At 57.0% G+C, this 20,109-nt stretch overlaps 1 long non-coding RNA gene across 2 annotated transcripts; it reads right to left on the bottom strand.

Annotated features, from left to right (window-relative positions):
- Nucleotides 13,618–18,573, bottom strand: LOC106508501. Of its 2 annotated transcripts, XR_002337834.1 has the most exons (4): nucleotides 18,374–18,573; nucleotides 17,750–17,945; nucleotides 15,458–15,709; nucleotides 13,618–14,318 (listed from the first exon to the last, which is right to left on the bottom strand). It is a non-coding gene; the product is annotated as an uncharacterized LOC106508501 (long non-coding RNA). The 2 variants fall into 2 exon arrangements; XR_002337831.1 differs by having other exon boundaries at nucleotides 17,750–18,573.

A 20,109-nucleotide genomic window follows, 5' to 3' on the forward strand; every position in this document is an offset into this window, starting at 1 on the left:
CGTGCCCACCCTGTGACAAGCTACCTCTTTCCCATGCCTACAGGGTCCTCCAGGGCAGTTTCCATCTAATAGGGGTCAAGGGAATTCTGTTCATAGCCAAGTCCAGCCTGGGTAACACCTACGCCCCTGAACCTGGCCCACCTCTGAGATGGAGAAGTGGATTCTCATCCCAGCTCTGGCACTCGGTGCTGTGGGACCTGAGGCAGGTCACCACACCTCTCTGGGCTTCACTTTTCCCATCCGAAGACAGGGAGAGCAGCAGCTGCCCAGGGAGGGTGACTTGGAGGCCCCATGACAAAACGTATGTGGGTGCTCAGCACAGCGTGGGGCCCAGGGCTGGGCTCAGAGAACCGTGGCTGCCTTTGCTATGCTCTCCACTGGGACCAAGTGACAGCCTCAGGGCTTGTCACAGAAGGAAGGTCTGGGTGCGCGCAGGTTTCTGGATCTCGAAAGTTCCAGGAAGTCAAGAAGCCCCTGGTTCAGGCAGGCCTGCAGCCGCAACAGCCAGCTTGGGTGACAATGCTGTGTGGTCGCTCTGTGGCTTCACCTGTACCTCATTGTGGACAACTCAGGGCCCGGCACTTCCCACTGCCAGCTGCCAGCTAGGCAACCTTGGGCCGGCGACCTCACCTCTCTGAGTCTTGGCTTTCTCACCTTTAAAAGGTGACCCTTAGAGTGGGCTTTGCTCCTCCATTGAGGGCTGGTTTGCCTCCCAGCAAGGGGGGTGGGGCCAGCACCCTTTGAGCTGGAGATGCAAACGCTGGGGTCCAAAGAAATCTGCTTCAGGGTGGAGCTCGGATGAGACTGCAGACCCCTCCCGAGCTTTGTGCCCAACCTGCCGTAAATATTCCAGCTGAAGCCTGAGCTGAAGGTTGTGCTCTGGGCCAAGGTCCCTCCTCCAGCTACTCCAACCCCTGCCAACGCCTGGCCATTTCCTGGTCTGGTCGGCGGTGGAGTTCTTGCTGGGAGCTGAGGGCTCCGGGGACTCTCCTTGCCCTGGAACCTTCAGAGACCGCCCCCCCGGGGGGGGACCCCCATCACTTTGTAAACCAAGGGGGCACCCGCAGGGTCCATAGTAGGGTGGGCAACCTAAGTGACATGGCCGATGGGTCACTGCCCTCTCAAATGGGAACAAGAGGTGCGGCAGGAGGGGGATAGAGGAATGGGGACCCCCAGGGTGGCAGCTCCGCAAGGTCCCAGCCCCCACCAGCCCGAGGGTCCCTCCTCTCCTTCCCCAACTGCTGCAGACGCTGGTTAAAATGGCATTGCCACCATCTGTCGTCCCTCCCCCACTCCATGGGCCCGGCTGTGACTCTGACTCCCGGGGCTGGCTTGCCTGTAAACAGGAGGCAGGCGGGTCCCCAGGGCCAGGTGGGTGATGGGCCTGATGCTTGCCTGGGGCTGCTGAGCTGGGGCTGGGCGCGGAGGTGGGCAGGCAGGAAGCCGGGTACCAGGAGGCCTCCAAGTCCTCCCGAGGAGGCGCCCCCTACTCCCCCCGGGGTCCCCCGGAGGCCCTGAATCCCAACTGCACCCACCCCCTCCCCTGAGCATCTCCAGCTCCCAGATCTCTCACGTCCTCCTCGCGGGGCTTTTGCAGTGTTTCGTGAATTTCAAATCAATACCTGGGTCTGAGAGTCGATGGACCCTCCCAAACAAGGGCTGCCTCCCTGGGCAGCCCGCACCCCCGCCTCGGGCATCTCTGCTTTACGACCAGGAAAACACCGCGGCCAGAGAGCAGAGCACAGAAAGAGCAGGCGGGTGGACCCGGACTCACCCCCGACCTGACCCTGGCTTTGCCTGTAGCCTCCGGGTCGGAAGCGGCTGGGAGGAGGGAGGGAGGGGTGTCCCAGAGGTGAAAGGCCCGAGTTCTGAAACTGTAAACAAGCCTCCCGGCCTCACTTTTCCCATCTGGGGAATGGGGGAGTCAAGACAGCTCGGCAGGGGTATCCTTGGAGCCAGAGCGCACAGGAGGCCCGATCCTTCTCTCCTAATCCCCGGTGACTTGGGAGGGGTGGGGGGCGGGCGCAGGGGCTGTCTGGGCAGGAAGCCGTTCAGGTCAGCACCCCCTCCCTCCCCCACCGCGGTGCCGCCAGCTGTCCTCTCCCTTCTCCGCCTTCTGACTGCCAGCTCCTCCCCGCAAAGCCCCCAGACCCCAGCTGCAGTGTTTTTACAGCTTTGACCAGCCGCTCAGCCTCCCTCCTCCCCCTCCCCTGCCCCCTCCCCTTCTCCCTCCTCCCTCCTCCCTCCGCCTCCATCCCTCTCCCCCCCGCGCCGCTCCATCCTCTCCCCTCCTCCTCTTCATCTTTCTCCTCTGTTCTCCCCTCTCCATCCGCTCCCCCTCCTCCCCTCTGCCTCCCCCCCATCCTCTCTCCTCCCCCCTCTTCCTCCCTCCCGAGCTCTCCCTCCCTCCCTCTCTCCGGGGGAAGAAAGGTCACCGTGCAGCTGATTACTGTGAGCTCAGTTGCTGTAGCAACCGGCGGGGGAAGTGGGACAAGCTGGCTTTGAGGACGCGTGAGGTCGGCCGCGGGCGGCTGGAGCCGGCGCGGGCCTCTGTGCTCCTGCGAGCGGGAAGCTGCCGGCAGCCCGGCTCCTCGGCCGCCGCGGGCCCGGCTCCGGGGTTTCATTTTTAATGAAGAATCCCTGCTCCCCTCTCGCACCCCTCCCCGCCTCCACCCCACCTCCCTGGGGTCCGGAAGGGGAGGTTCGCCCCTCCTCGGTTTGGCTGCTTCTCTCTGGTCCTCGGGCTCTGTCTCTCCCCCTCTGCCAGGTTCTGATGGCTTCTTTCTTTCTTTCTGTCCCAGAGCTCAAAGGCACAAGCCCCTTCCCCGCACACGCGCGCGCATAGGCGCGGGAGCGCGCGAGCGTGCGCGCGCGCGCACGAACGCCCACTCACCTCTCACCAGCTCGGTAAGGAGCGCAATGAAACCCTCAGCACCCCTGTGTCCCCAGGAGCCTTTGTCACGGGCCTGGGGGGGCCCCAGGCGTCCTCAGCACAGCCAGAGACAGGAATCCCTGGGGGGTCCAGCCCGCTGCACCCTGGGCACATTGGCATCTGCCTGGCACCCACTGTATGCCCTGCCCTGCCCTCCAGGAGTACAGGGGCCCTGAGGAAGGCAGCACTTTGCCCAAAGAGGAAGCCAGAGGAGGGGGGAGTTACATCCCAGACCCCTGCTGTGGGTTGGTCCTTCTCCTGCCCCAAGCCCAGCGCTGCGCAGCCGCATGGCTGGCTGAGACAGAGGGTCCAGGAGGTCTGGGGCTTGGCATTGAAGGACACAGGCTTTCTAGTGGGCCGGGCCTGGGTTGCAGTCCCCACCCTCCTGTGGGACCCTCCTCCACTGCTAGTGGCAGTGTGAAGTGGGTCCACCACTCTGGGAAACATTTGGCGGCTTTTTCAAAAGTGAAGCACACCCCTCCCGTGAGGTCAGGCCATTCCCCTCCTAGGCATTTATCCCAGAGAAATGAAAACCTAGGTCCACGCGGACTTGGCCGTGAATGTTCATAGCAGCTGAGCTTGTAACAGGCACAACTGGAAGCAAATGCCCATCAGCAGGAGGCTGGCTCCACAGGTCCCCGTGCGTCCCTACGAGGAACAGGACTTGATAAGAGTAACCAGAAATGAACTGAGCCTGCAGCAACCAGGAGGAATCGCAAGGTCATGATGCTGCATCTGAGGAGCCAGAGACAAAGCGTGCATACTGTGTGATTCCATTTCTAGAACATTCTAGAAAGTGCCAACTAACCTAGAGTGACAGAGCAGCTCAGGGGTTGCCTGGAGACATTGAGTGCTGGGAACTAACTCCCCCAAGGGGGCACATGAAAAGTTTTAGAGGGCGGTGGGTGTATTCACTGAGAAAGGGAGCCCCTGTTTCACGCCCAGACTGGCCACTTTCGGGTAAACAAGTGAGAAACAAGCCCTAACAATATCCTCGTGGGTACCTAGTCTGGGGTAGTTACAACGGGAGGAAGAGAAGTCTAGACACGTGCAAAGGCCCTGTGGCTGGTTGGGAGCCCTGTACCTTCCAGAAGCCACAGGAGAGGTCATTGTGGCTGAAATGGAGGCAGCAAAAGAGGTCACAGACAGACCCCATCATGTGACCTGCAGGCTCCTGTGTGTGATCTGTAGGCGACTGTGGCATTGGCTCCACCTCCATGCCCATCTCAGCTCCCCGCTTGCTGCCACTTCTCTAAGCCTCGGCTTCCCCATCTGGCACACGGCGGGTGATGGTTCCTCATGGGACTTGGCCCAGTGCTCAGTGGTTGGGGGTCTGGGTTGTGCCAACTGTCTTTTCATGTTTGGCACACTGTGTTCCAACTGTCAGGCTCTTGGGACCTGCTTGGCTCGACTGTGGGCTTCTGGGAGCTGCTTCTGCAAGCTCCTCCCACTCTGAGTCAGTACCTGGCACCCAGTAAATACCTCAGGTGTGAATTGAGGCACCTGGGCAGGAAGGATAGAGGATCCACTCTCTGGTCCCTGTGGATGGACAGGTGTGACCCCTGCAAGTTCCCCAAAGGTATTAAGTTGAAACTCCCAGGAGTTCCCGCTGTGGCACAATGGGCTCAGTGGCATCTCTGCAGCGCCAGGACGCAGAGTCAATTGCAGGCCCGGCACAGTGGGTTAAAGGACCTGGTGTTGCTGCACCTGCCATGTTGGTCACAACTGCGGCTCAGATCTGATCCCTGGCTGGGGAACACTGCATGCTGAGGGGCAGTCAAAAATGAAAAAAAAAAAAAAAAAAAAAAAGTTGAAACCTCCTTACCCTCCACCCTCAGCCTGTCTGAAGATGTCTCTCAACTTTAGAGCAAGCACCAGACAATTTTCTTGGTGTTCCGAGCTGTGTTTGGTTCTGGCCCACTGGTTGCAAATGACTTTGACCTTTACGCACTTGTAGAAACCCTGGAGAGGGCACGATTCTGTACCTCCCTGCCCACCTTGGACCAGCGGCCCAGACCATCAAGCGGGAAGGGGTTGACATAAGAGATCCCCACCAGGAGTTCCTATTGTGGCTCAGCCGGTTAAGAACCCAACACAGCGTCCATAAGGATGTGGGTTTGATCCCAGGACTCACTTGGTGGGTTAAGGATCCGATGTCACTGAAAGCTGCAGTATAGGTCACAGATGCGGCTTGGATCTGGTGTTGCTGAGGCTGTGGTGTAGGCCAGCAGCCACAGGTGTGGCCGTAAAAAGAAAAAAAAAAAGATTCCCACCAGGGCCAGCCCCCACCTCATGCCCAGAGACGGGGCAGAACTGGGCCAGGCGCACAGGGAGGCGGTGCCGGAGCTTGCTTCGGACTTGCTGTCCAGTGTTCTTCCCGTGGGCCTGGGCTGGACAAGCTGCCTGATTCCTCCTCTGCCACCAGGGCTCACGCCAGAGGCTTCCAGGCTTGTGCCTGGGAAGGGGAGGTAAAGCATTTATGTTGAAACCCCGGGGGTTGGCTAGGAAGGCAGGCTCTTGCCTCTGAGCAGGGGCCTGAGTATGACCCATCCATCCTGCCACCCTGCCCTTAAACCTTCTCCCAGATACCTCCTGTGTGTGGGCACAGAGAGTCCCTGAAAAAGAGGGGTCCCATGTGGTCAGGGGTGTGAAGGTGGGGTGGGGTCTGGGGCAGCCTTATTAGGGGGAAAGGGCAGAAAAAGAGAGGAGGTCTAACCTGAAACCCAAAGCTTGAGTAGGAGTCGGCCAGGCTGAAGTCTGGGGATGCTTCTGCACAAGGATACTCAGCATGTGCAAAGGCCCAGGGGCCGAGACTAAAAGTGGGCTAATTCGAACAATTGAATTACCTTCCGTTTCAGAGGCAGAGAGCTGTGAAAAGTACCACTAAGGGATGGAGGAAGAGAGCTTAGCCGGGTCAGGCCTTTCTTGGGCTTGTGTTAGTTTCAGTGTTATACTGAGGGTAATGGGGAGCCATGGAAGGTTTTAGGCAGAGGAGTGACACATTGAAAAGCACCTTCTAGAAAGATTGCTCTGGCTGCCCCAAGCAGAAGGAATTGCAGCGACAAAGGGAGAAGCAGGAAGGCCACAGCCACAGTTTTCCGGGCGAGAAATAATGGGGGGGGGGAATGCTGGGAGATCCTGCTGTGGTGCAGTGGGGATTGGGGGGGTCTTGGGAGGGCTGCGACGCAGATTTGATCCCTGGCCCAGCACAGTGAGTTAAGGAGTCTGTGTTGCTGCAGCTGCAGCTTAGGTTGAGACTGCGGCTTGGATCTGATCCCTGGCCCCGGAGCTCCATTTGCTCCCCGTGCTCCCCAAATTAAATAATAATAATAAAATAATAACAGTAAAAATGGGGGGCTGGACTAAGGCAGCAGAGGAAGGGACAGAGCAGACTGATGGAAAGGACTTAAAGGATAGATTTGCTGGGCGAGGGGAGGAGGGAGGATGGGGGGGCTTCTCTGAGTCAGGCCAGGGGGGGAGAAGCCAGCAGCACAGTGTGTTCACGCCCCAGGTCCCACAGCTCGCTCATTGCCTCGTGGGACAGCCCTGAGCCTAAACCCGCCCTTGTGGGCCCCAAAGGGAGTTAATCAGGGGTCTTGGCAGGTCGAAGGCCCTGTGGGAGATCGGCCCGCGGTCATGGGGGACAAGTCCCAGGGTCCGGGGGGCACCGCCTGCAGCCAGCAGAGCATCCCAGGCTCAGGCTAGACGGGCGCCTCCCGGGATGCATCATTCCCAGCAAAGCAGAGCCAGGAGGGGCTGTGGCTCCTACCCTGAGACAGACAGATGCAGATGGACAGACTGGCCACCAGCCCGAGGGCCAGCTGAGCAGGCCCTGCACGGGGCCACCGCGGATCACGGAGAACAGGGACACGGGGCGGGGCTGTTGGTCCTGGGGGTCTGTAGTCCTAAGATTGACCCACTCACCGGGTCGGGGAGGGGTGGGGGGGTGGTTTCGGCCCAACCTCAAGGCCTCTTCTGTGCCGTGGCTCCGAAATGAAAAGAGAAGGCCCCCAAATTCAGGGTCCTCCATGTCCAGTCATAAGCAAATCCTGTTGGCTCTGCCACCAAATGTGTCCCCTGTCCCTACCCACAGCCACCTCCAGGTCCAACCTCTCCATCTCTCCCTGCACGCTAGCCTCCTCAGGGCCTCCCTGCCTCCACCTCCCCCTTCCCAGGGCCTCCCCCTCAGTGGGAGCATCTTTAAAGACACAGCATCTTCAAGGACATGACTGTGTTTGTGTCTGACCCCCGGTGGCATCACGCTGGAGTTAGATGGGCGGCAGACTCTGTGCCCACAGCACTAGCCCACCCAGGACTCTGCCACCCCGCCTCCGACTCCCACACAGGCTCCCCTGTCCCCTCCCACCAGGCCTTTTTCACACTTGCTATCTGGACACTTGGAGACCCTCTCTCCAGGCCTTCCGGGGCTCCTCTTTTTTTTTTTTTAATATTTATTTGTTTTTTCATCAATATGGTTGACTTACAATGTTGCGCTAATTTCTGCTGTACAGCAAAGTGACAAGCATACAAGCATATATACATTCCTTTTTTTTGTATTATCTTCCATCATGTTCTATCCCAAGAGACTGGATATAGTTCCTCACCCCATTGCCCATCCATTCTTTTTTTTTTTTTTAGGGCTGCACCCGAGGCATATGGAGGTTCCCAGGCTAGGGGTCAAATTGGAGCTGCAGCTGCCAGCCTACGCCACAGCCACAGCAACATGGCATCCGATCTATGTCTTCGACCTACACCACAGTTCACAGCAACACCAGATCCTTAACCCACTGAGTGAGCCCGGGGATCGAACCCGCAACCTCGTGGTTCCTAGTCGGATTTGTTTCCACTGTGCCACGTCGGGAACTCCTGCCCACCCGTTCTAAATGTCATAATTTGCATCTCCTAGTCCCAAACTTCCCATCCATCCCCCTTGGCAGCCACAAGCCTGTTCTCCAGGTCTGTGAATCTGTTTCTATTTTGGAGATAGGTTCATTTGTGCCATATGGTATTTGTCTTTCTTTTCTGACTTACTTCACGTAGTATGAGAATCTCTAGTTGCATCCATGTTGCTGCAGGTGGCATTATTTCATTATTTTTCGGGCTGAGTAGTATTCCATTGTGTGTATGTACAACACCTTCTCTATCTGTTCATCTCTCGATGGACATTTAGGTTGTTTCCACATCTTATCTATTGTGAATTGTGCTGCAGTGAACATAGGGTACATGTATCTTTTGTGGGGATTTTATTGTTTGCTTGTTTTTTCTTAATAGGGCTGCACCTGCAGCATATGGAAATTCCCAGGCTAGAGGCCAAGTCAGAGCTGTAGCTGCCAGCCTACGCCCCAGCCACAGCAAGGCCAGACCCAAGCCATATCTGTAATCTATGCCACAGCCTGTGGCAATGCCAGATCCTTAACCTGTTGAGCGAGGCCAGGGATCGAACCTGAATCCTCATGGCTGCCAGTCGGATTCTTCACCTGCTGAGCCCCAACAGGAATTCCGTGCATGTTTATCTTCTTGAGCGATAGTTTCATCTGGGTATATGCCCAGGAGTGGGCTTGCTGGATCAGGTGGTAGTTCTGTAGTTTTCTGAGGACTCTCCATACGGTTCTCCACGTGGTTGTAGGTGGTTGTACAATTTACATGCCAGGGGCTCCTCTTATGGGCCCCTTCCCACCTTAGCCCAGATGTTGCCGCCTCAGGGGAGCCCCCCCCCCCGCCCGGCCCAGCCACATCACTCCACTGCCTCCCTCCCCACCGGCACAGCCGTGGCTCATCAAGCTGAACGACCTCGCTCCTGTCCTCTCCGTGCATCGCTGGCTGCCCTGCAGGAAGCTCTCTGTGAACAGACACTGGGTTCCCTTGGGTATCTCGTACCCCACTCGGTACCTGAGTGAATGTGTGAATGAGAGAGCAAATGGATGAATGGGTGGATGGCTTGGCTGCCTCTGAGTTGGCAGGGGATGCGTGGGGGGAGAATGTCCGGGAGCGCCAGGAGGGGGCGGGCAGAAAGGGGTCCTCCCTCGTGTCCACACACCTGCCTCTGAAGGGCACCCCTGGAGGTGGCCTCCACCCACTCTCTCTCTCTCTCTCTCTCTTTTTTTTTTTTTTTTTTGCTTTTTAGGGCTGCACCTGCGCATATGGAGGTTCCCAAGCTAGAGGTGAAATTGGAGCTATGGCTGCCAGCCTACACCACAGCCACAGCAACACAGGATCCAAGCCACGTCTGCGACCTACACTACAGCTCACGGCAACGCTGGATCTTCAACCCACTGAATGAGGCCAGGGATCGAACCAGCGTCCTCATGTATGCTAGTCAGAGTCGTTAACCACTGAGCCACGATGGGACCTCCTCCACTCTCATTCTTGATTCTTTCCCTCCCTCCCACCCACCCAGCCACCCGCCCACCTGCTGGAACGATGGAGGCCAGAACACAGGAAGGGCAGGTCCCCGACCTTGTGCAGCAGAGGTGAGTCCAGGTTCTTAGGCCTGGAGCCCCCCCCCCATTCTTGTACCAAGAGACACAGTAGCTGAGCTCAGGCCAACATGGTTCAAAACCCAGCTCTGCCAGCCCCAAGCTGCAGGGTCCTGGGCAAACTTCTTCATCTCTCTGTGCTTCCTGTTCTGGTCTATAAAATGCGGAGAATAACGGTACCTCCCTCGCAGGGCCGGAGTGAGGCATCGGCAGATTCCCTCTGGGTGCAAACAGCTGAGCCGGCGTGCCCAGTGCATGGAACATGCTCAATCAATGGGAGCCCCTGAATAGCGTCGTCAGCCGAGCTCCTGCCCTGAGCTGGGCAAGGAGGCTCATGCCAGGTGAAGGGCAGAGGCCCATGTTTGGAGGCCTAGACCCTGCCCACCTTCTGACCAGCCACGCACATCCGTCTCCCTCAGGAGTCCCCTGGGTGTGGGATGGACGGTCATCCTTGGGGCTGGGAGCTCCAGGGGGACAGGGACCATGACTGCTTGTTCCTGTTGTGGGCCCTGCATAGACCTGGAGCCTGTAAATGTCTACTGAATGGTGCATGAGCGACCGAGTGAACACGTGGGGCCAGAATCCCTCTGCCTCCCAAGAGAAGCCGCATCCAAAGAGAAGCCCACATAGGCTGCAACCTCTATGGGGGTCGCTAGGCTGCATCCAGCCTAGCAGAGGAGGTTGCCAGGGTTGCCAAAGGTTTAGAGGCTCCTGAGAATCTCGTGACAAAGGGATCAGAGGAAGCAGATGACAGAAGGGCAGGAAGTGGCTGCTGGCGGGATGGGGGCACTGATCCCCCTGCCCAGATCAGGATGAAAGAGGCACAGGAAAAGGACACAGAGGGACCAGCCACGGGGTGGGGGGGATGGCCGGATGTGGACAGAGGGCCTCAGTCCCCTCCTTGGGCCGGGCACCCAGAGGGCACCCAGAAAATATTTGTTGAATCTCTGTGTGCATGAATGAATGAATATATGTCTGTATGAATGAATGAATGTATGAATGAATGTGTGAATTAATGAATGAATGTGTGAATTAATGAATGTATGTATGTATGAATGAAAGTTTTTATTAGCTATTCCTGACCTTTCCAGCAGTCAAGGAGGATGCTCCGTCCAGGGGATTTGACCTAAAAGTGCAGATCAAACCTCACTTCTTTCAAGAAATATATGAACAATGATTATGCCTAGCCAATATTTTATAATAATTACAAATGGCGTATAACCTTTAAAATTTGTGAGTCTCTACAAGGTACACCTGTAACCTGTGTACTCTTGGACTCCATGATATTTCAGTTACAAAACCCAGTAACTATGACTATTAGTACAGCCAGCGCTTACGGAGCAGTTACTATGGGCTTGGAGCTGGAGGTCTCTGCATTATTCCCAACCCTCTCATGCCATGCGTTATGAAGCATTGTTAGCTTCTAGAGGAGAAAACTGAAACTCAAGAAGAAGCAGGAAGGAAGTGGGCACGGAAAAAAAGTAGAAAAGGGTGTTTCTGCTGTGGTGCAACGGGATCGGAGCATCTCGGCAACACCAGGATGCACGCAGGTTCCATCCCTGGCCCAGCACAGTGGGTTAAAGGATCCGTGTGGCCACAGCTGTGGCGTAGGTTGAAACTGTGGCTCAGATCGGATCCCTGGCCGAGGAACTCCATATGCCATAGACTGCCCCCAAAAACCAAACAAAAAAGAAAAAAGAAGCAAGATCTTGTTTGAGTCCCCAGCAATTCAACGGCAGGGTTGAAACTCACATGAGTCTGGGTATATCAACTCTGCTCCTATATACACTGTCTCAGGCAGATAGCAAAACGCCCTCTTGGCTCATCCAGCCCTTCATTCATTTACTCCTTCATTCATTCAGCAAGGGTCTTCTAGACTCCTCCTCACGGAGGGAGCTGCCACGCCCTGTGCTGGGCACTCGGGCTGCGCCAGGGACTGCGACAAGCACAGTCCGTGCTGGCTCAGGACTCCTGTCTGGAGGGCAGCGCTCCACCCAGCAATGAATTCATCGTGATTTGGAAAGTGTTGGGAAGGAGAAAGCTGGCGTGCAAAGCTAGCAGATACAGTGGACTAGCCCAGACTGGGGGCTTCGGAAGAGGCTTAGCGTGCAGACTACAGGCTGGGAGGGCGTTGCCAGCAGAGCGGTGTGGACAGGTGGCAGGCAGGCAAAGACTGTGGAGCGGATGAAAGAAAATATTAGTCATAAGCCTGGTCTGAGCAGGCACCATTCATTGAGCCTTGCTCCCCACAAGCACCTAGCGTGGATTATTTTGCGAATCTTTACAATCTGATGAAAACAGAGATGCCCTTAGCGTCCCCACTGTGACTGGCGAGATGGGCTCCCGCAGCTGCTAAGAGGCAGAGCCAGGGCCTCTCTGATCTGTGGGAGTCTCAGCTTCTGGCCTGAACCTGGCCTTTGCAGAACAGAGCCTCCTGCTCCATGTCTGGGGGGCACCTGGACCCGTGGGGACACAGTGCCCACTGGAGGTGCCTCTCCCTCCTGTGTCAAACTCCCCAGCCCTCCTTGAGCTGAGAAGGGTTTTGTGTCCAGAGGGGACTATTTAGGGAGAGAATGTCCCTGAGCTTCAAGGAGCCAGTGATGCATTTGGAAGGAGTGGAACAAAGATGCCGGCCAGGCCTTCTGCCCAGCGTGGTGAACCCCAGCCTCGAGCACTAGCAGGGCAGAGGCTGCTACGTTCCACGGAGGCAGCCGTGCAGTGAACCTGCAAGGCCCCCCGATGCCACCCATCTCTCTATATCCCGCAGCCCTGAAGATGAGGCTGCTTTTCTGTTTTGTCTTTGAAGAGAGAGAGGAAGCCTGAGATTCTCCCAGCCTGGGCTGTGGACCCTGAGGGGTTGGGCGGAGGGGTGCTGTCTCTTAGTGCCACTCCCTAACACTAGAGATGCAGGGCATGGGATGGAGGTCCCCACGAAGCGGCCAGAGCAGTCTCAGGGTCCCTGTATCCCTCGGCAAAGTGCAAAGCACTCCTCTGTGACACCAGGGATAACATGACACATTTCCTGAGCACCAGCTGCGCATCGTGTACCTAGCCCCGTGCTGCGCGTTTCCCCAAAGTACCTGCCTGAATCCTACGTGGCAGAGGTGGCTGGCTGCTGCCCAGTATCCATTCTGCCACCTCCCCTTTAGTATAGAACACTCCCTCCTTGGGTTTAATGAGGCACAGGGCTGCCAAGCTAAATACTACATTTCCCAGTGTCCCTTGAAGCTAGGGGTGATCATGTGATCCGTTCTGGCCAATGGGACACAAGAGAGGTGCTCAATGCACCTTTCAGCTTGCCCTTAAACGGGAGAAACAGTCTCTACCTCCTGGGTCCCCCCAGTACACACAGGAAAGAATAAAGAGGGGAAGGTGGTGGCCATCTTCTGCCTTGTGGATGGAGGCGATCCCCCAGGGCATGAGAGAGACAGAAGGAACCCCAGGCCCTGGGCCAGCTCCCAGAGCAAAGCCCCCCTAGACTGACATGCGAAGGAAATTAGCTCTTCTCCCCATTAGCCACTGTTCCCTGGGTTCGGCTAGAACAGCTGGCTTCCTAACAGAGACACTGAGGGTCCAAGGCAGAGGTCCCCAGCCGCTGGGAAATGGTGAAGCTGAGATTTGAACTCAGGCCTGGGAGGGGTGGACCAGGAGCCTGCACTCAAGCTGCTGGGCTGGACATACTGCTGCACAGAGCAGGTGCTCAATACATGATTTTCAGGCAGATGGATGAATACATGAATGGGGTATTGGAGTTCTCTGGTGGCGCAGGGGGTTAAGGATCTGGCATTGTCACTGCTGTGTCGCAGTTCAATCCCTTGCCTGGGAACTTCCACGTGCGTCTGGTGCAGCCAAAAACAAAAGTAAAAGCAAACCAAAACAAAATAAGCTCTGTGTCAAAGCAGCCCCCTGCCAAAAAAATGAACGGGTTGCTTTCTAGGGAGGATCTACCCTAGAGGAACTGAATCCGGTCAGTTTCCCTGGTGGGAGCCGTAGCAGGCACTTCTAATGTCTATGCCCAACATTCAGCGATGGTCATGGCGGCAGTGCCCTTCAGTTTATAAAGAGCTGCTTCACATACCCTGTCACCTTTAACCATGACCTCCTCCCAGGAGGTCAACAGGGAGGCACCGTTGTTTTTCCCATCTTACGGCGAGGAGACAATTTTTGTGCATGTTACCTGCACACAGTAACCGCTTGACACGTGGCAGGTCTTCTCATTCCTTTAATGATCTTTTCTTAGTAAGATGCTACCACTAATAACTTTTAAATATCGTTTTTAAAGAGGAATGGGGTAGTTCCCCTTGAGGCTCGGCGGATTAAGAACCCGATCGGTATCCATGAGGATGGGGGTTCGATCCCTGGCTTCGCGTGGTGGATTAAAGATCCAGTGTTGCTGCCGGCTGCGCGGTGTAGGTAGCAGATGCAGCTCGGATCTGGCATTGCTGTGGCTGTGGCTGTGGCATAGGCTGGCAGCTGCAGCTAGGATTTGACCCCTAGCCTGGGAACTTCCATATGCCAAGGGTGTGGCCCTAAAAAGAGAAAATTACAAAAATAATAATAAAGAGGAGGGGGATGTGGTCGTGCAGTAGGAGGAGCCCATGGGCAGGACTCAGGAGACCAGCAGCCATTGGACTAGAGGACCTCGAAGCCTCTCTTCCTCTCTCTGATAGCCAGTCCCCTGGTGTGAAATAAGGGAGTTGGAGAGATGGTCCCCTGTCCCCATTCCCCTTCCACTGCTGCTGCTCTGTACCCCTGGGGCTGGGAGGGGCCAAGGTCCCCAGGCTTCGAGGGCAAAAGCAGCCCCACAGATGGAGAGCTGCGGGTTTCTTCTCAGCCCTCTGCCGGCATTTCCTGAGCCTGGCTCTGAGTCCCAGGTCCCATGGCAGCTCTCTGAGCCTCAGTGTCCTCGTCTGTAAGATGGGAACAATCATAAAAGTCAGGCTATTCCTCATCAGACTGTCCTGTCAATTACACAGGTCTATGCATATGAAGGGCTTCTAACAGAGCCTGTCTCACGACGTGGCTACTGATGGTCAATTATCACTAATATTATTATTAATTATTATTATTATTATTATTTTGGTCTTTCTGCCTTTTCTAGGGCCGCTCCCGTGGCATATGGAGGTTCCCAGCCTAGGGGTCTAGTCGGAGCTATAGCCACCAGCCTACACCACAGCCACAGCAACGCGGGATCCTTAACCCACGGAGCAAGGCCAGGGATCGAACCCACAACCTCATGGTTTCTAGTTGGATTTGTTAACCACTGCGCCGCGACGGGAACTCCACTATTAATCATTATAATGAAGGGCTAGTGAGCATTTACAGGTGACTGCAAGAGAAAGCGGCACGTCTAAATGTCAAGACATGACAGGTCTGTGGGAAGACGGAGCACTGGGGGCCTGGTTCGAAGCCCCTGGGTGCCTCCCCAGGGTCTGTGGGTTCCCAGCCTGGACACTTTGATCTGTCCACCTTCTGTCTCTGTTAACGTTTCCATCAGCCCCACTTGGGCAGGTCAGTTATGTTAAGAATGGAAATTCCCAAAGTCTCAATATCGAAACAGATCTCAAAGGTGCTCCAGCCAATCCTTTACCTGAGTCATGGCTCCATACACACAAACACACACACACTCTCTGTCCTTGAATACCTCCCCAGGTGGGTAACTCACTACCTCCAAGGCTGCCCAGACAATAGAACGGTTTATCGTGGGAAGTAAAACAGACCTCTCTGGGTGAACTCTGCGTTCTGCCTTCTGGGTCTTTCCAGAATAAGTCCACACCCTCGGCCCCAACTAACCCCTCAGGCACCCAAAACAGAGGCCACTAAATCAGTTCCTTCCCACCCTGAAACCTCCCCGTGCCTCCCAGCGCCAGCCTGCCCGCCCACCACCAGCCCTGGTTCTCTTCTCGCTGGTCTGCCCCCTTCCCTCTTGTACCAGGACCGCAGGCAGAGAAAAGGCAAAGATTTGCCTGAAGCAAATACATCAAATCCTTCGGCAAACACGCATTCCCCAGAACCCTGACTCCAAAGATACCAGGGAGAAGAGGCTTACTTGATTAGATTTCGTTGGGGTCTGTCACCTAATTTTGTTACACATCTTAGCCTCCGGCCCCTGTAGTGACTGCATCGTGTTTGATTTCTCCAAGCCTTTCACAGGCGGTGCATAAACTCTCATCTGGATTTTCTTTCCAGACCCTTGCAGGTTACTGAGGCCAGTGGTCCTGCCGACGGCTCGCCTCTTCCAGCCTCCTCATTCCTTCGCCCTCTGCCTCTGCGTCTGCCTCCTCTGCCTCCGTGTCTCCATCTGTAACAAAGGGACAATAAGTGTCCCTACGTCTTAGGGTTTTGTGCTCCAAGCTCATCAGCTCAACTATCTAAAGCCTCTGATCCAGTCTCAAGCACACAGTAGGTCTTTAGTAAAGGTTAAAAATGATTAGCTCTCCGCTGGAAGATGAGCTTGGAGCACAGGTAAAATTGGCCAGAACTTGGGGAGATGAATCCCCTTTGTGAGAGGGGTTTGGTGGAGACACAACATGCGGTGCTTTCTGGCCTCTGGGTCAGTGAGTCTTAAACTCTCCTGAGCCTGAAGAGGCCCCTCAGGGAGTTTTTGTTTTTTTGTTTTTTTTTTTATTTATTTACTTTTGCTGTTTCTTGGGCTGCTCCAGCGGCATATGGAGGTTCCCAGGCCAGGGGTCGAATCGGAGCTGCAGCCACTGGCCTATGCCAGAGCCATAGCAATGCAGGATCCGAACTGCATCTGCAACCTACACCACAGCTCACGGCAACACCGGATCTTCAACCCACGGAGTGAGGCCAGGGATAGAACCCGCAACCTCATGGTTCCCAGTCGGATTCGTTAACCACTGAGCCACGACGGGAACTCCATTTTTTTTGGGGGGGGGAGTTTTAAAATGCAGAGTCCCAGGCCGTATGCTCAGAGAGCCTGAATCCGTAGGTCTGCCGTGCCCCAGGAATCTGCAGTATAACCACTCTCGCTGTCCTCAGCGCCCCATCTCCATCCTGAGCTGGGAACTGACATGAGAGCAAAATGCACTCTGCCTGCCTGCCCTGCTCCTGGGCTGTGGCCGAGAGCTGCAAAGCCTTTGCCAAAAAGACAGAACTGGCCCCTTCCCCCTCGGGGAGCTCACCCCCTCGCAGGGAGTGTTCCCGTGGGGTCAGTTGAAGAGCCTGGGTTCTGGAACGAGAAGGTATGGCTGTGGGACTGACAAGTTCGGAGGAGACCTAGTTCCTGGTGCTGTGTGGCTGTTGTCACAAGACAGAAAGTCTCCTAGCCTGGAGCCCTGGGGCATGAAGGCCTTGGAAGGGAGGGCACGGGCTGGTCTGGAGGCAAAGGCCGCTCTCCCTGCCTTGGCTATGGCTGAACTCAGGTGGGGACAGGTGAGCTGTGGCACCAAGTACATGAGGCAGCAAGGTGGCATGTGCATGTGGCCGTTCAAGGTTAAGACCTGGGCTGGAATCCCAGCTGCATCCTTTGCGCTGTGTGACCTTCTCTCTCCTAAGCTTTGTTTCCACCTCTGCAAAGGATGGCAATTGTGTCCCCTTCCGACAGAGGCGATTTACCAGGAAGCTAATGAAGCCTCAGGTCCAGAGACTCTTGTAAAGGCCCCAGGATTAACTGTGTATTCATAACTTTGCATTCTTTTTCTTAAAGAGCATCCCAAGATTGCAAAAGCTTCAGGCCCCACCAAGCCTGGATGTGCCCAGGCCCACCTAATACAGCTGCTTTAAGATCGGGTGAGAGGACAGGGTACCCCTGGGTAAGCCTGAATCTGGAAAAGAAGCCTCCTGAGTTTCTGAGCCTTGGAAGGAGAACACACTAACCCCTGGAATAAGGGCAAAGTTTGTCCGGGAGAGCCAGCACCTTCTTGGGAGCTGAGTCCCACTCCTGTTCCGACAGTCTCCGGCCCCCATTAACTCAGGGCTCCAAACCTCTCTAGGCCGAAAGGAAGCAGGGAGGAGCAGGCTGATAGGAGAATGGAGGACGTGGCAGGAGGGAGGGTCCCGGGGATGGAGACTCTGTTGACGCTCCTGCAGCCCCTCTGGCTGCTTTATGCATGGGTCCTTGATGGGCCAGGCTGATAGGAAGCCTGCCAGCAAGGAGAGCAGAGGCCTTGGGATAGACTTGGCTTCAATCATGACCTTCAGACGTCTGAAACCAAGGGAAGGTTCGGGTTATCCAGGACTGGGTTATCCAGGGTGCACAGTTGGGGGCAGAATACTGGGGGCCTTGGCATGTTCCCCTCAATGTGAAGAGAGGACCCCTCTTCCCACTCCGTGCCACACCCTAGCCAAGTGCCCCGTTTTACTGAATCCTCACACTCACCTCCATCACGTCCTCATTCTGCTCTTTTCCATCCAGCAGATGAGGATGCCAAGGCTCAGAGAGGGCGAGCCCCTAGCCTAAGGCCACACAGCATGGGGCGAATTCAGTGCCAAAGAGGACCTGCACCCTGCTTGCACTCCAAATTCCTGCTCTGAACCCTCGGAGGTGGGCACAGTGGCACTGCAGTGGGCTCGCCCTAAAGATGGGAATGAACCAAGTAAGAAAGGAAAGACTTGCCAGGCCAGGCTTCTTCCCACGCCCCCTCCCGTCCAGCCAGCTCTTTCCAACCCCGGCCTCTGGCTCTTCATCCCCCGGCCCCAGTCTTAATTGGGCGGTTTCTCAGCCTCCTCTCTCGCTTCGGCGGATTCCCCCGCGCTCCTCCCGGAGCCCACCCCGAGGCAGCTTTCTCACAACAGGACCCCCGGCGTGGGGACGCCTCCCGACCCCCGAGGCCCAGCGGGAGAGCCGCGACCTCCAGCGGGGTGGTCTCCGCAGCCGCTCGCCCCCTCCTCGGCCCTCCCCTCCCCTCCCCTTCCCCGGGCAGCTGAATAATTGATTCGCCCATAAATAATTGATCAGTGTGGCGCGCGCGGCCTCTGGCCCCAGGGTGCCGGGGTTCCCCACCAGGGTTGGGGGAGCGGGGACGGGGGACGGGGACCGCGATGCTGCGCGGCTCCGGGGGCGCAGTTTCGCTCTGCGGCCCTTTCTCGCTCCCTCTCGCCGGCTTTTTCCCTTTTTCTTTTTCCTTTTTTTCTTTCCTGGAGCGGAGCCCGGCGCCAGGAGTCTGGAACCAGCTTGACAAGCTTTTGAGTTATGGAGGGGGGAGGGGAGGGAGCGGGCGGCGCGGGGAGGGGAGGGAGGGGAGGGGGCGCCGCAGCGGGCGGGGGCGGGGCGACGGGCCCGGGGCGCGGGGGTGGGGCGGGGGCGTGCGCACCCCCAGGGGGAGACCCTCCCCGACTTTGGGCGAACCTCATTAGAGGGGCTGATGCTGGCGGCCGGGAGGGGGGCGGGAGCGGGCGGCCGGGCGCAGGGGTGAGTCATGCCGCGGACCCGGCGAGCAGCCCGGCTTGGCGGAACGAGCCCGGCTTTAGAGCCGCAATAAATGAGGCCCGGGGAGGGCGGCGGGGTTTACACGGCCTCGGGGGCCGCGGCCTCCCCCGCCGAGCAAGACATTCCTTTCCGCTGAACTGGGCGCCTGGGCCCGCGCCGCCGCCGCGCCCTGCACGCATCGCCCTCGGGGAACGGCGCCCGGCCCGGGGTGGGGGGTGGCGGGACACGGGAGAGCGAGGAGCAAGGCCAGGGGTGGCCCCCTTTCCCCTCTGCGCTGCTCCCCAGGAGCTCCCGAATCCTCAGCGCCCGGGAGGGGAGGGATCGGTTTACCCGTTTAAGGGGCGGGGAACCTGAGCCCGGTGGGGGTCGTCACCGCCTAGCCGGTGTCTCTGGTCCCCACTCCCCATTCCTTTGCCCGAGGCCTGAGACTTTCCATTCCCCGCGGTTGTGACTTTGGGCCTGGTGGCAGCCCGGGGGGCTGAGGGCCGGGCACACAGTAGGGGCACTTTAGCCACCGGCTGAATTTGCCAGGGACACTTTTCCAGGAACCCGGGAGAGCCAGGAGCATGCCTGTGCATCTGATCTCACAGTGTCAGACGCCCCCAGCCCCAGGGCCAGGCGCACGGAGGGGGTGGGGGGGTTGTTGGGGGTATCTGGAATTGTTTACCCGAACTCCACAACTTAGTAGAAAGAAGTTTCCAGACCCCTTGAGGTCTCCAAGGGAGCTTGGTATGCCCCACGTGGACAGTCTTAGCTGCTAACAGACACTAGGTCCAAGCCTGCCTTCCCCTGGCCTGCAGTCTGGTTGACTTGTGTGTATCTCAGTTCCCTTTAGGGGCCCCCATGTTTCCCACCCCAGTTACCACTGGGGGCTTTCCAGCCCTGCCTGCTCCCAGCCAAGTCAGTGACCTGGATCTGCTGGGCTCCAGAGTGTCACAGGCCTGGCGTCGGCTTCTGGCTCTATAGGCTGCTGCCTTCACCACTCTCAGCCTCTCATGCTCCTCTGTGAGATGGGTTAGCAGCAGTGCCAGCCTTGCCTGGGGCTGGAAGGCTCTGTGAGGCCATCCATAGCAGTCTTGACTTCGTACAGGGACTGGTACACCGTAAGTGCTCAATACATGGCTGATGTTGTTGAAGCCGGTCGTTTGTTATTATCGTTATTTCTAGGGACCTCACTGAGGCCTGGCGAAGCCCCCCTCCCTGTCCCCCTAAGCAGAGCCGTGAGAATGCAGAGCCCGAGGAGCAGCCCGGCCCCTCCTCCCCGCCTCCCGCTGAGCTGAGTGTCGAAATCACCCCCGGGAAAATGCTGG

The sequence above is a fragment of the Sus scrofa genome, chromosome 1, assembly GCF_000003025.6.
Source record: "Sus scrofa isolate TJ Tabasco breed Duroc chromosome 1, Sscrofa11.1, whole genome shotgun sequence".
In the NCBI taxonomy this organism is placed as follows: Eukaryota; Metazoa; Chordata; class Mammalia; order Artiodactyla; family Suidae; genus Sus; species Sus scrofa.